We start from the raw sequence: 15,951 nt of genomic DNA on the forward strand, positions 1-15,951 counted from the left end.
TAAACCGCCAAACCCTAAAACCTCCACCTATAAATCTATGCTTTGTGCAGTTCAATAGAAAACCTTAGCAAAAGAGAGCCCTCAATCTTATATACCTCGTCTCCCTCAGTTCGGTGAAAAACGATGTCGGCATCAGAGCTTGCTTGCACCTACGCCACTCTGATCCTCCATGACGAAGGCATCCCCGTCACTGCCGAGAAGATTGCAACCTTGGTGAAAGCTGCCAATGTCCCTGTCGAGTCTTACTGGCCCGGCCTCTTCGCCAAGCTTTCCGGGAAGAGAAACATTGAGGATCTTGTCCTGAATGCTGGCTCTGGCGGTGCAGTTTCCATCGCTGCCCCAGGTGTTGCCGAAGCTGCAGCCCCTGCTGCTGCTGCTCCTCCGCCACCAGAGGAGAAAAAGAAGGAAGAACCCAAGGAAGAAAGTGACGACGAGGGACTATTCAATTTGTTCGATTAGGAGCTCCTTTCAAACGTGACATATGATTTTGGATATCTTCAGTTAATTTGCTTGTTTTTAGTACTTAATATGAGATTAGTTAAGTTACCTTATCAATATTGTATTGTGTTAGGGTTCTCATATTTTTTCTTGGGCTTATGTTATGTATTGGTGATGAACATTGTTCTTCCTTTTTTGAATCAACATAATAATGGACAAATTGTTCAGACTCGTTTTCTTCTGGCCATCCTAATTTTGATGAACATCTTCTGTTTGAGTGTCTAGTTATAAAAGTATGTTACCATTTTAATATTACTAATAAAAAAAGATATAGCTTGATGAATCATTGAAACCGAATCATCCTCTTCTAAATCCCTATATTTCTTTTCTCAAGCTTGAACGCTACTTTCTCCTCTCCTAAAATCCCTTTTCTAATTTCTGGATTCTTGCATTACTCATGGTACGTGGCTGCTCATACAGAAATATTAACCTTTTTCCTACTGGAACTCGGACTACTACTTAATTTTTCTTGTGTTCAGATTAAAACTTGACCAAACATCAATTATATAATCGTTTTTCATGTTTTAACTAACACAGAAAACATTCCTTGCAATCTATGACAGCAAACCAATGGGCCTGTAAAACATCATTCTTTTAGTTAATGTTGTGCTAAATTTTAAAAGATAAAATAAAAAACTAAGATTGTTAAGAGAATCTTGTTAGGAGTACATGATTTTAGTTAAGATTGTTAAGGTAAAATAAATTTTAGTTAAATTTGCGTTGACGAGAGAAAATAATGGAATGATTCCATATGAGCATAAACATGGAAGGAAATCCAGGTTAATTCTTTAAAATTATATGGCTCATCATATTAAACTTTTTTTTGCCAATTAATTGAGGGGAATATATTATGAATAAATTGATTGTGTACTTGCCATTCTTGAAATTTGAAATAAAGACACACTTACAAATAAAAATAAATACTACTAAACCGTCATCCAATTATTGACAACTCCTTTTTGAGTTCTAATTTCTGTGTTTCTGACCTGAGTGAGAATAAATGGTTTGGGTGAGTAGGGGATATTTAAAACCAATTTGGAAGGATTTAAAAGATGGCAACAGAATGGAAAGACAAATATCGTGCCTATTTATACATACAAGAGTACAAAACTAACACTTTTGTTAAAAATTACCCCAATTAGATAGTGTATTAGCAAAATGTGTCAGTCTTTACGTGTCCAAACATAACTGCACCATTGCCTATTTATTGATTGGTAAAAACTGGTTTCCATGTCCATGTATAGGATTGTTGAGTCAACGAGAAAGGAAAGAAGTGGAAGACACAGTAGACTGAAACAAATTCAACACAAGTTTGTTATTAGTTGACTGTTTATTCGATGCGCATTTCTCCGCTTGTTGTTTGGGTTCCTTTTATTCCAGTTATTGGAATCGTTCAATGCCTTGATGGCTTTAGGTAATTAAACATAGATGGTTCTTGTGCTAATGGTCGTACAACTGCGGCACAAGTCCTTGATGCTTATTTTGCTTCTATTACAGAGTTTGTGAGTTTGGTGGCTGCAAAAATTCTAGCTTTTATTGAGGCAGTACGTGAAGCTTGGGTCCGTGATGGAAACACCTCTGGATGAACATTAACCAAGTCCCCTTTGGTTCTTCACCACTTATACATAGTGGTGCTTTGGTTGTTGCTAAACAATTCAAATAAGAGAACTTTCATGGAAAGGGCTTGAACTAAATTTATTTTGATAAAAAAAATCATGCTATAACTTTATTTAATGAAAAATACTTAAATTTTAATGAAAAACTCTTAATTTTTTTTTTTAAAAAAAAAGACAGAAAAACTTAAATTTAAATGAAAAAGATATAATTTTAAGGAAAGACAGTTGGAATTGCCAAGATGGAAGAAGATGAAAGATTTGAGGTTTTGAAGGCAGATAATAGCAGAGAGATCCATAAAGGATAATTGATAAACCAAATTTCATTGGATAGGATTAGGAGCCCTTATTCCCCAAGGAAATTCGAAATGTATTAACTTTACTTGGGATACAAGCTATAGCTATTAACTAAATCTTAATTTTATTTATATTCCAATGTCTGACACCATCAGCCGTTGGTGTGAGAATCTCTAAGGCTGGGACCCAATTAGGTGTTAGAATCTTGACTTTATTTGGGAATTTTGGTTGCCAGTTCGTAGTTGGCCCTTGTACGCAAGTGAATGACGTAAAGTGACCAGGCAGAAAATGAGACATGCAGGAAAAAACCGGTTACAAAACCCTAAAGTTGGATCAGCGGCCGTCGGTGTAGTATGAAGAAACATTCAAATTTGAGTAATTAGTTTCCTCATTCTTCTTGGAAGTTGGAACATATATTCCTATTTCCTTTAGGAAATAGGAACAACTAATTGAGTATACGGTACACCTATAAATAAAGGGTTTAGCCTATTTTCGAAGGCACATCTATTCAACCTTCAATTATTCTTCTGATAAAGCATCAATGTCTTATTTATCTCATGTCTCAACCCAGAAAATATCAATCTTTTGTTTTGTAAAAAAATACATCCCTTCTACTTTTGACATCATGCAATCAGGTATACATGCTTTTTATGTTGTTACATGCATATGTTGTTCTTACGTTTTTTTACAGAAATTATCGAATTGTGCACTAGCTTATATACACAAAGGCTAAAAAGAAAAAGATCAATCTTTTCCTAGTTTCTTGCTATACCATTCCATAAAACACTTTTTTTTTTATCATCGTCAACTCTCTGATGTTTTTTCTTTTTTGCTTGTCAGATTGGGCGAACTTGCCAACAGATGTTTTGTCTTTGATTTATGACAGGTTGTCTATTGTATCAGATTGCGTACAATTCATGGCCATTTGCAGGGCATGGCATTGTATGAAAAAGGACAGAAAATATAAACGTGCTAGGTTGACAACTCCAATGGTCTTGGTTTCTGAGAGGAAAGAAAATACATGGTATGCATATGATTTCGTGAACAATCAAGTCCTTGGTTTGCAACTAGAACTACCAAAGAAGCGATTTTGTAGGTCTTCCAAAGGATGGATAATAACAGTGGAGGCGAATTTTGTTGTAACCCTAATGAATCCACAATTTAATGTTAAATGGTGGACAAAGAGGCCAATCATTCGTCTTTCTTAACAAAAACCTGTAATTAACCGCAAAATACGAGGTTTGGTTAAAGCTCATTCTAACTATTTTGTCATCAAGGCTACGATTTTAGCAGACCCGATCTCAAACTCCAAAAATTGCGTTGTTATGGTTCTGTATGAGCCTCTTAGTCAGTTGGCTTTCATTAGACTTGGTAAAGACACAAGATGAAATTATATTGATAAGCATGGTGATGATATCTATACATTTATTAGAGATGTTGTTCTAGTTGAAGATAAGATTTACACTGTAGATGTACAATTGGTTGCTACTGGCATAGCAGATCAACCTTAGAAGACGTATCTTGTCGGTTCAAGGAAAAAATGACTGTTAATGGTATACAGATTTAGTAAGTATCGACGGTTTACCCACGAGTTGAGGATGTTTAGAATTTTTTAGTTGAATTCTAATGACGAGTGGATTGAGAAAAACGACTTAGGTGATATTGCTTTGTTTGTGGGTGATAACAATTCAGTATCTATGCTTGCTTCAATGCATTCAGGGTGTCAGTCAAACTGAATATACTTCATCAATGACAATGACGGTATACATTGTTAGCATACATTTGACGATTTCGGGGTGTATAATGTCAAAAATCAAAGTGTTACAAAACCTTCACGTTTGGGGAACCCAGTGAAGAAGACGCAATCCCTCAAGATATTATTTTAAATTTAATTTATGAGGTTTCTCGCAACTTTTTTTTTTTTTTTTTTTTTTTTAAGGGGGACAATTGGTGGCAAGTCACGGTTATCTACCTCTTCCAAGTTCGGAGAGGCTATTGGGAATTTAGATTTTTTAGTTTTTTACAAGGACAATCAACCATAACTCACCCATGACTTTATTATTTGCAATCACTTTACTGCGCTAAACGGAACCTAATTCACCTATTATTAAGGCAAACGAAATTATGAAACTATTAGCAAGACATTCACCTCTAACATCATATAAGTTCAAGGAAATCAACCTTTGGCTGTTCTAATTTATTTTTAAAAGTTCATCTACAAAAGGTGATACATTATTCAAAATTTCAAATTAATATCTTCATAGGGAATTGTTATTAGTCCTCCAAAAAGCTCATTCTACACTCCTAACTTTCTATATTAGAAAAGAAAAATACATTTGTGAGGAGTGTAGAATGAGATTTTTGGAATGCTAATAACACTTCCCTCTTCATATCGTCGAATAAAATTTGCAACCCTGTCAAATAGACTACAAATCTTTTTGGTTAAATTTTCAGGACGGAAGGAGCATTGAAAATGTACACAAGTTCTTTAGTTATGTCACACTTAAGAAGGCGAAATTGATGAGCTACTATGAAGTTAGGGAGTTCGTGAGTGCACCATCGACATAGAGTGAAAATTACTGGAGAGAAACATCCCAATCAATTCAAGCTCTCAACATATTAGGTATTCCACTAAGGCAACGCTAAACACATTAGATAATGGCAATCAAACCAGCATACTTGCTATTATGAATTGGAGTGGTTCTTATTGTCTTTAAGTGATTCTTATCACAACAATCAGGGAGGAAATCCCTTTCTTTTAAATTGGATTATCCCAACCTGCATAAAATTGAGAGTCATGTTGATAAAATCTTTGTCTTTATTATGTTGTTATTAAAAGTAGCCTTGAAATATTTTAAATTCGTTTTATATTTATTTGAGAATTAATTATTTCTTTGTTTGCAATCATCTGCAGATTAATTTTGGTTTGAAAAAAAAAAATCTTTGCTGCATCTCAGTTCCTATTGTAATTTTAACTGCCAAGTTAGCTTTCAGCTGTCAAGTTTACAAACAATTGATTGTGTTTGTAAGTGCTATTCACTTTGTTAATATTGTGTTCAAGATTATATTTCTTCCTTTTGTTTAACAATTGTCTGATTGTAGTGAATACTGTGGCTCTAAATTGTATATCAAATCATTCTTTTCAAATATTTCTTTACTTAAGTTATAATGTTGAGCTACTTTTATGTTATAATTTTATAACTAGATAGTACATTATTATAAAAATAGAATGTTTTGTTTTTTTTTTATCAATGTTATCTATGTAGTATAGTCTTTTTGTTTTTTTTTGGTTTTCCTTACTCTGTATATTACCTTTTTATCTGAGAAGTTACTTTTAATTTTAGCTTATACATTTTAAACCCATCGGTTCTACATTGTGTTAATCATGATTCTTGGGACCATAGATAGTTTTTATTTTCGTAGTTAAATGTGTTATCGTCTTTAGTAAACTGTGAATATCATAGATAAATTATATGTAAAATGCTTTTTTATAGTCATAAACTGTGTTATTAAAAAAGTTTGATGTTTGCAAAAACTGTCAATATCATGAAGTTATATTACAATTTTCTATTGTGATAACAATTTTTCTTTTAGTTAACATATACATTTCTTTGAACATGTGTATTTGTTAATTCTGTGTCACCCATTGTTTTAAAAAAGTGTTTAAAAAGTTTTAATGCTCCTATTTTCTCACATTTTATTTGATAATCTAGCCATCAATTTATATAATTTATGTGTTAGTAAAAATCAATTGGTTTTTTTTATTTTTTGTAATTTGTCTTTCATTGAGAATAAACATTGTTAATACTGTTGATCTTTGCAGTTTCCATTCAGCGTGGATAAGACAAGAAGTGATACTCCCATTGAAAACTTATTTGCAAAATAAATTTTGCTCTATGGTTGCATGGTGCATTGCATAGTTTCACAATTGAACTATAAGAAGTAAGAATGTAGTTATCTTATTACTTTGTTAATTTTTAAATTTTTTTAAGTTCCATTTATTATTTGTTTTATATTTTGTTTCATGCCATTTGTTGCTGAACTAAATTCTATTGTCCATTGTAATAATTGTTTGTTGTTTGCCTTTTTGAACAGATTGACTATCGTGTTTTCTAAAATTTCAATTGTTTAAGGTGAGCAATTTTAAAAATTATTTAGTTTTAAATTTTACTTTTTTTAATCTTTTATTTTCCAGTTGCATTTTAAAATTTGGGTGATCTATTCTTTTTAATCATTATAGTATACATTTGTTTAATCTTCGCATTATATGTTTGTTGATACTTATTTTTCTCATTTTTTGGCTTTTTTCCAGCGTGGTTTGCACTAATTTGTTTTCAAATTCCTATTCCAATTTGATTCCATCATGTCAAAAAGACTTGCAAATGCTTTAACAATTAATGATACAGAACACGAAAAAGAGTTTGTCAATAATCAATCCAATGTTTTATCTGAATATGACAGACAATTTAAAAGAGTGCAAAATAAGTTGTATACAAAACTATGTCGATGTTTTCTCATCTAAGAGTAGTCCAATTATTCAGGAAAACTCAGCCATTGACTACCAAGATGATGCTAGCACATCTTCTGTTCAACAAGATGTTGAAAACATAAATTCTTCCAATATCAATGAATCACATTGCATGACTGTTGTTGAAAAAAATGCTCTCTTAAGAGATAAAAAGGGAAAAAAGGTTGTCAATGTATTAGACCAATCTACAAAAAACACTCAACAAACCCTTGATGATCAGAATAGTAATCTTATGAACAAGGGTCAAGCATTTTTTCAAAAGAATAAAAAAGGTCAATTCTTAATTTATGCATCTATTAATTTGATTTATCATGAATTTCAATTTTCTAATTGCCTAAATAATATTAAGTTCATTTTGTTTTTGTTTTTGTTTTTTTTTTTTTTTTTTGTGTATCTTTTTTTATAGGAGTTGTTAAAGAATGTGCGGACTTAGGAGATAAAAGTTATAAGTGTGTTCATTGTGGTGCTTATTTTTGGTTAAAAGAGTCTCTTAAACCAAAGTGTAAAAACGATCTACCTATTTTCACACTTTGTTGCCAACAAGGAAAAATTAAGTTTCCAAATCCAAAACCAGCACCACCGTTTTTAGATTACTTACTTGATCCAACTAAAGGGCAAAAAAATTTATCATTTCGAGAAAATATTAGAACTTATAACCCAATGTTTGCATTCACTTCAATGTGAGACAAAGTTGATAACTCAATTAACAATGGATCAAGCCCTTATATTTTCAAAATCAGTGGTCAAGTTTGTCATTTAATGAGATCTCTTTTGCCTGTTGATAATGAGTTTCCAAAATTTGCTCAACTGTATGTCTATGATACATATAATGAGGTGGAAAATCGTCTTAAAGTTTTTAGTTCCAATGGAAACAATCAAAGACTAGATCCAACGATTGTAGAAGGGTTAATCAAAATGTTTGATGCATCAAATGAATTGGTTAAACTTTTTCTAATGGCAAGAGATAAATTTGAAAATGATGGTCTTTCTTCATTAAAAATGACTTTGCTAGGCAGGCAATTAAATGATGACAAACAATATGAGCAACCTACAACTGATGAAATATGTGGTTTGATAGTTGGAGATATAGGATTGTATGATTCTAATCGAGATATTATTATAGAGTCTAAAAGTCACGAATTAAAACGTGTAACAAAGTTGAATCCTAAATTTATGCCTCTGCACTATCCAATTCTTTTTCCATATGGTGAAGATGGTTATGGACCAGATTTAAAATGGAATGAAAATTATAGAGGTAAAAAAACTAAAAGACAAAGAATACCAATGAGAGTTTTCATTGCTTATCAAATTCAAGAGCGAGAACCACCATTAAGTACATTGTTAAGAGGAGGAAGACTTTTTCAACAGTATTTGGTCGATTCTTTTGCAACACTTGAAGAAGATAGATTAGATTATATTAGACAAAATCAAAAAAAAATTGAGAAGTGAAGTTTATAAAGGGATATATGATGCATTCTCAAAAGGTGATACTGATGCAAATAATTTGGGACAAAAAATTGTATTACCTGCTTCATATACTGGAAGTTCTAGATATGTGATAAATAATTATCAAGATGCTATGGCTATTTGTAGAGAATATGGACATCCTGGTTTGTTTATAACATTTACATGTAATGTTAAATGGCCAAAAATCACAAGAGAGTTTGAGAATAAGCGAGGATTCAAACCTGAAGATAGGCCTGATATAATTTCTAGAATCTTCAAAATGAAGCTTGATCATATAATTGATTTCATCAAGTCCGGGAAGCCTTTTGGAGAAATTCAAGCAAGTAAGTTACTAAAACTCATTCTAGCACTTATTTCAAGCTTTTCAGTTTTCTTATTTAATATAAAATTTACTTTTATTCTTTTCTTTGTTTTCATTTTTTTCTCACGAACAGATGTTTGCACAGTTGAGTTTCAAAAAAAGGTTTACCTCGTTCTCATATGTTAATATGGCTGAAACCAAATGTGAAATGTTTTTGCGCATCAGATATAAACTCAATTATTTCTATTGAATTACCTGATAAAAATTTGCATCCTCAACTTTATGAAATTGTTAATTAGCTTATGATTCATGGTCCATGTGGTTGTATTAATCCAAAATCACCTTGCATGAAAGAAAATAAATGTTCTAAAAACTTTCCTAAGCCATATAAAAGCAAAACAATTTTTGACACAAATAGTTTTGCTGTTTATAAACGTCGTGAAGATGAAGAAAAATTTGTGATTAAAAACGGCATAAAAGTTGATAATAGTTTTGTTGTTCCTTACAATGTAGAGTTATTACTAAAATATAATGCACATATAAATGTTGAATCCAGTTGTCAATCAATACTTATAAAATATTTATTCAAATATGTAAATAAAGGTTCATATAGAGCACATTTAGTTCTTCAAGAAAATTTGAATGATGAGATTTTAGCATACCTCAATTGTAGATATATATCACCTTATGAGGTTGTTTAGAGACTATTTCAATATTTCATACATCATAAAGAGCCTTCTGTAGAGTGATTAACAGTTAATTTACCATTTGAACAAAATATTGTTTTTACTGCTGATTAATCACTACAGTCAATCATTAATAAAAAAAAGCTTTTGAAAACACAATGTTAATGAGTTGGTTTGAATTGAACAAAAAGTTTCTTGATGCACGTGCGCTAACTTATGCAAAAATTCCCACAAAATTTTTGTACGATGTAAAGAAAAAAAGTTGGAAGCCAAGAAATTATAAAGCATCAATTGGTAGAATAGCACATGTACATCCTGCATCTGACAAATTACCTGCTTGCATATTGAAAGGTTAAATTGAATATCCAAAAGTATAAAAGTAGACATTTGCACTAGAGATATACCATGTCCACGTATTTTAATCTAATATGTTCTTTCACAGATTTACAAACTATGGACATGATTTATCTTTAATGGAAGGATGTCTGTTTATACTTCCGAATGTTATCCTTAAACCCTTTGCTAGACAAACAAATAATTAGCCATGTATTCACAATAAGTTAGAAGAAGAAAGTATCTATATAAATTGGTAATAGTTAATTCCTCTGAAGAGAAAAGACGGAAATGATGATTCTTACTCCATATAATTAAACCTAAGTTTACCAATTTACGTAAATCTGATCCGTCTTAGATCGCCATTTAACTTTGTTTTAAAAATTATAATATTGCCAAATAAACTCCTATTCAATCATAGCATGATTTGCAATACTTTTCTAAGTCTTATATAACACTATCACTAAATATATTTTATTGCATAAGACATCAATTTTCATTTTTGTTGTACTAAATTGTAACAAACTTATCTTTTCTGAAACGTTATTCAAATTCTCATCCCAGGTATGTATCCAATTTCACTTACTCTTTATTTGTATAAATTAAAAAATTACCAAACGCAATGGACGGTCAGGGGGGCAAGAATTCACAGTGTAAGTCTTTTTATCCATATGAGATTTCTAGGTTGTGGCTGGATTTTTGGCCGATTTCCAGCCCGTTTTGGTCGCGGCCTGTCATCAGATCACTGAGGAACATATTTTATTCAACTAAGGTGTATTTTATAATGGTTGTCTTTCAATTTTTATTTTGGATTTTTCCTAATTTGGATAAAACCCTAACGATTTCGTTTTGCTATCAGTATATACATGCTCATTCAGAATCAAATGACACAACTTTATATTTACAATTATATATTGTTTCTAATAGCTTATATAATTTTTTCTTCGTTTTCCTGTAACATCGTATCGTAACATGGTCTAATCATATTCAATATAATTGGACAAATTGTTATCGACCAGTTAATGCCAATTTAAACACTTCTAATAAGTTACAACTACATTTATTATCTTGAATTTCCACATCAAATGTATATTTTTTTACTTCAAACATTTCGTTAATTATTAATAATCGTTTTGATGTATTATATACTCACACTCATAAAAGCAGTTATCCTCTTATGTAAGATTCTCCACCACAAATTTATATCACTATTAAAACACTTCTAACCTTAATTTATAGTTACTGCAGTATATTCTATGTGCACATCATTTTCTTCTTCAGTTTCTGCTGTTTTTTGTTCTCTGAGTTATACATGTTACCGGTGTTCACAACTAAAATCAATTACACAGACTTGACTACAGGTATGCCGCAAATTACATCACTTTCTGCCAACACTCTGCTTCTTTTTCTTATTGTATTTTCTTTGTTTAAATAGCATGAACATACTAAAAACCTATTAATTACAAACTATCCATTACAAGTTTGCACTGACTGTTTTCTTCTTTTATGTCCAGTAGTTTTAAGACTTGCAACAACGCGCGGACATTATTGCTAGTATATTTCTATTTCCTTAGGAAATAATAACAAAGTAATTGAGTATACGGTAGCACAGCCCACCGCCTTGCTCGTTTCGCTCTCCACAACGGTTCCACAATCTGCTCCTCATTCGAGGAACTTCCAGATTGTCTTTCGAACCTTATTTTGTCTGAGTGTTCTTGAATTAGGCACAGCCTGTTGGTTTGTTTGCCTTACCATGTAAAACTTTTGGTTCTTATATATAAAATTCTACTATCGTTTCGTTCAAAAAAAAAAAAAAAAAAAAAAAAAAAAAAAAAAAAAAAAAAAAAAAAAAAAAAAAGACCACCAATGCGCATCTATCTATTCAACCTTCAATTAGGCTTCTGATAAAACATCAATCTTTTCAATTCTTCTGCAAGAAAGACATCTCTTCTACTTTTGACATCATATTTCAGGTATATATTTTATTTATTTGCGTTCTATTATCATGATATCCTAATTCTTTATGAATCAAGGTGCATATACATTTATTTTGAAATTCATCACAGTTGTTTATATTATTATTGCATATGTTGTTCTTACATTTTTTTTTTCTTTTCCTAGTTATGTACATATAGGCTAAAACGCTCAATCGTTTAGTCAAACAATACTACTGAATGAGTATAAATTAGTTAATAACTGATTTGATTGCCACGAACTTGTGCACTTTCACGGCTTGTTCTTTTCCTAGTTTCTTGTTACACTAATTTTTTTTATATCATCGTCAACTCTTGTCAGATTGAGCGAACTTGCCAACAAATGTTTTGTCTTTGATTTACGATAGGTTGTTTGATACATCAGAATGCGTACAATTCATGGCTGTTTGCAGGTCATGCGTTGTATGAAAAAAGATAGAAAATATAAACGTGCTAGGTTGACAACTCCAGTGGTCTTGGTTTCTGAAAGGAAAGAAAATGCATGGAATGCATATGATTTTGTGAACAATCAAGTCCTTGGTTTTCAATTAAAATTACCAAAGACATGATTTGGTGGATCTTCCAACGGTTGGATAATAACAATGGAAAATTTTGTTGTAACCCTAAGGAATCCACAATTTGATGTTAAAGGGAGGACAAAGAGGCCTTCAATCATTCATCTTCCTCCACTAAAACCTCAAATTAATTACAAAATACAAGGTTATGCTAAAGCCTAAAGCTCATTCTGACTAGTTTGTCATCAAGACTACGATGTTAGCAAACCCCGATCTCAAACTCCAAAGATTGCATTGTTATGGTTCTCTATGGACCTCTTAGTCAATTGGCTTCTATTAATAGACTTGGTAAAGAGACAAGGTGGACTTAAATTGATAAGCATGGTGATGAAACTTATCCATGGATTAGAGATGTTCTTCTAATTGAAGATAATTTACGCGGTTGATAATTGGAGCAAACTTTGTGGCTTTTGATTCTACTTCCAAATCTATTGTAGACATACAATTGGTTGCTACTGGCATAGCAGATGAACCTCAGAAAATGTATCTTGTCGGTTCAAAGAAGAAAGGACTATTGATGATTTATAGATTTAGTGAGTATCGACTGTTTACCTGCGAGTTGAGGAAATTTAGAATTTTTTAATTGAGTTCTAATGACAAGTCGATTGAGAAAAACGACGATAGGTGATATTGCTTTGTTTGTGGGTGATAACAATCAAACTGCATATACTTCGTTGTTAATGATAATGAAGGTATAAATTGTTGGTAAACATTTAACAATTTCGAGGTGTACAATGTCAAAAGTCAAAGCGTTACAAAACCTGCACGTTTAAGGAACACAATAAAAAGGACGAGGTACCTTTCATTTATGTTTCAACCAATTGTTTATATGTAACAATTTATTATTTGTCCCTTAGAATATTATTTTAAAGTTAATTTATTAGGTCTTGTTTGGAACGTACATAGCCACATGAACTAGTTGATAGTTGATTTTTGTTTTTATTTATTAAAAAAAATTATAAATCAAGTACAATTCAAGATAATCAGCTGATAAACCATAAATTACAAGATGTTGGGGGAGGGAGGGAGGGGAGGTTCAGTGGATGAATTAGAAAGGGGAAAATTGAGTTTAGGAAATAACATCAATTGGAAGGTTCCTCTTTGGTGGAGACTTGTCTGTAAATTCATCAATATTATAAACTGATCTAGAAGAGTAAAGAGCTTACTGTCCTAGGAAATTAAACAATTATATGTGAAGGGAACTTAAACAATCATAACTAAAAGCAACTGAGTCCCAGGAAAAGAAATGCAATGCACTCCTCATTGCAGTGGCAGAGCCATAATTTTATAACAATGGCGTCATAATTTTGGCCAAAGAAATTTCATTGGATCATTTCATCGAGCTTTTAGTGGGTACTTGGCTAGTTATGCTTCGTTGTGTCGATTTATGTCAAGTGAAGCATTTTATGGAAGACAAAAGAAAGAAAGAAGAAAAGCTACAAATAAGTATACATAGGGTTGCACAAAAGAAGCTGTTAGTTGTAATTTAGTGTTTTTGACTCATTTTTTAAGTTTATTTTGAACTTACATGTATCATCATAAGGATACCGAACGTGGTTTAAACCAATTAGGAGTCACGACCATATGAATAAATAGAATTCCTAAATAAAAGGATTAAGGGGAACGTGATATAGATGAGGTTAGTCAGCCTCATTTGAACGTGCAGATTAATGGGTTCTAACTGATCCCATGATAGCTGGGATTTGGTGAAGGATATACTCTCTAAATACGAACGTCCCTGCTCACAAGAGATACTTCACTTGATAACTAGACTATCACTAGTATTGAACATAAGGTCTAAGTGAGTAGAAGACCTTCTAGTTTTGACAAAAGAAAAAAAAAAAAAAAAAAAAAGTAGAAGACCTTCTGGTAGTTTTTTCTTCGGTGCATTCATCTTATATTTCATGGCTTCCTCAGGTACGTGTATATGTATATGATTATTCAATCACGACGAACTAACACTTTAATGAATGTTGTAATCTAAGTTTGAGACTAAATACTTATTCTAACATTTGGTATCAGAGCCTAGTTAATCTCACTTGGATTCGTGTTTTATCATTATTCCAATTTATATCCATGCATCATCGTGTTCATCAGTGATTTCAGAACAAAGGAAGGATCTCGAAAAGACCATGTGATTATTTCTTGGGACAATTGATTGCATAAACTACATCAAAGTGGGTTTATGATAATATATTATCTGAGTATGATAATCGCATGAAATTGTAATTCATCAATCATAACATGCATATAAGTTCTTATAAAGAAGACGACATGTGAATGGTTCGATTAATGAATTAGAGCATGGTGATTGCTGGGTTTCCTCTGATATCACTGAATGGCAGCATAAGAGAAGTCAAAAAAGCGACATCGGTTTAGTGTTGTTTAACCAGTTTGAGTTGTGGAAAATGCTAAACATGACGGAACTAATTTCCCAATGAGGTGCTGGAGCACGTGTTCTTGTTCATACTGACAGACCAGGACTGGAACTCAATCTTGACAGTGTGCAAGTCGTGGTACGAGATCGAACGGTGGTGCAGGATGTGATTTTCAGCGGGAATTGCTACGCTGTCATCCCTAGGATGGTGATCAGGTGGTTCCTGGACGTTTGATCCATCAAGCTCAAGGGAAGGCCTCACTTCCCTGACTTCAATCTGGTCTCCGAAGGCTGGGGTGGTATGTGTACCCCTGGATTTTCGCCATTGCTGTCAATTGCAGGTTTCTTTATCTCTCTATTTCTGTATCTTTGCTTTGCACTGTGCTTAGTTTGGAGTGTTTGTTTCTCATTATAGAAGTTGGTTTGAGTTCAATGTCCGTACCATATTGCAAAGTGGTTCTTTATTCTTTTGGATGTATTAGTATGTTGTCATGCTTTGGTTTCAAGCTATAGTGCCACATTCTAATGTAAAGTAAATTATGTGGCCAAATGGAAACTACACATACCTCGGAACCTACTTGAAGGTTCTCCTACTTATCATGTTAAAGTTTTATGCATGGATACTAGACAAAAACCTAATTTAATTGCACAACTGATATTTTATGTCTCTTGCCCAAAGGTGTTACATAAAATTGCAACTCATGGTCATTCATTGAATAACTAGTTTATCTGCGCATGGCAGAATTGAAGCTTTGTTGTAAGTATTTAGGCAAACTCATTGGAGTTTGATAAAGGATTGAATATGGTTGAATCATATTTTGAAGTTTTTGGCAAGGTAAAAATGTTACTATGAATTCATTATATGGCTATTGATGTCTAATTGATATACATGTTGCAACCAATATGCATAAAGCTGTAATGAACCTTGATTTTCTCCGAAAAGAGCTATTCTTTTAATTCACCATGATATCAATCGCATGCTCAACCTTGAACGTGTTACAAATGGTAGATGTCGTATATAAACTTGATTCATGTTGTATCTTGATTTATGATGCAATTAGCCTGCCTGAGATTCGTAAAGAGTATTGATCTGAAGTCATTCAAATCACCTTAAAAGTTGACCTTGGGTTTCTAGTCTTCGATTTTAACAATTCATGTGCATAAAGTTTCTCAGGCGCCAATTGAATGGCAAGATGATAAAAATTACTCATCTTGAAAGTTATTGAAGCTAACATTTTGCAGGAGCAACAACCATAATGAGTTATTCTTGAACAAATGTTTATATAATTTTTCAATAAAGTGA

The 15,951-nt window shown here is 32.2% G+C and overlaps 4 pseudogenes; all 4 read left to right on the forward strand.

Moving 5' to 3' along the window:
* Positions 1-54: 54 nt before the first annotated feature.
* LOC148693721 (large ribosomal subunit protein P1 pseudogene) lies at positions 55-630 on the forward strand (annotated as a pseudogene).
* Positions 631-3,033: 2,403 nt separating this feature from the next.
* LOC148693722 (putative F-box protein At1g44080) lies at positions 3,034-4,294 on the forward strand (annotated as a pseudogene).
* A 2,568-nt stretch (positions 4,295-6,862) lies between these two features.
* LOC148693723 (uncharacterized) lies at positions 6,863-8,890 on the forward strand (annotated as a pseudogene).
* A 3,115-nt stretch (positions 8,891-12,005) lies between these two features.
* Positions 12,006-13,106, forward strand: LOC148693724 (uncharacterized; annotated as a pseudogene).
* The last annotated feature ends 2,845 nt before the right edge of the window (positions 13,107-15,951 follow it).

Source organism: Pyrus communis, chromosome 10 (assembly GCF_041283825.1).
Source record: "Pyrus communis isolate YQ-2024b chromosome 10, ASM4128382v1, whole genome shotgun sequence".
Lineage (NCBI taxonomy): Eukaryota > Viridiplantae > Streptophyta > Magnoliopsida > Rosales > Rosaceae > Pyrus > Pyrus communis.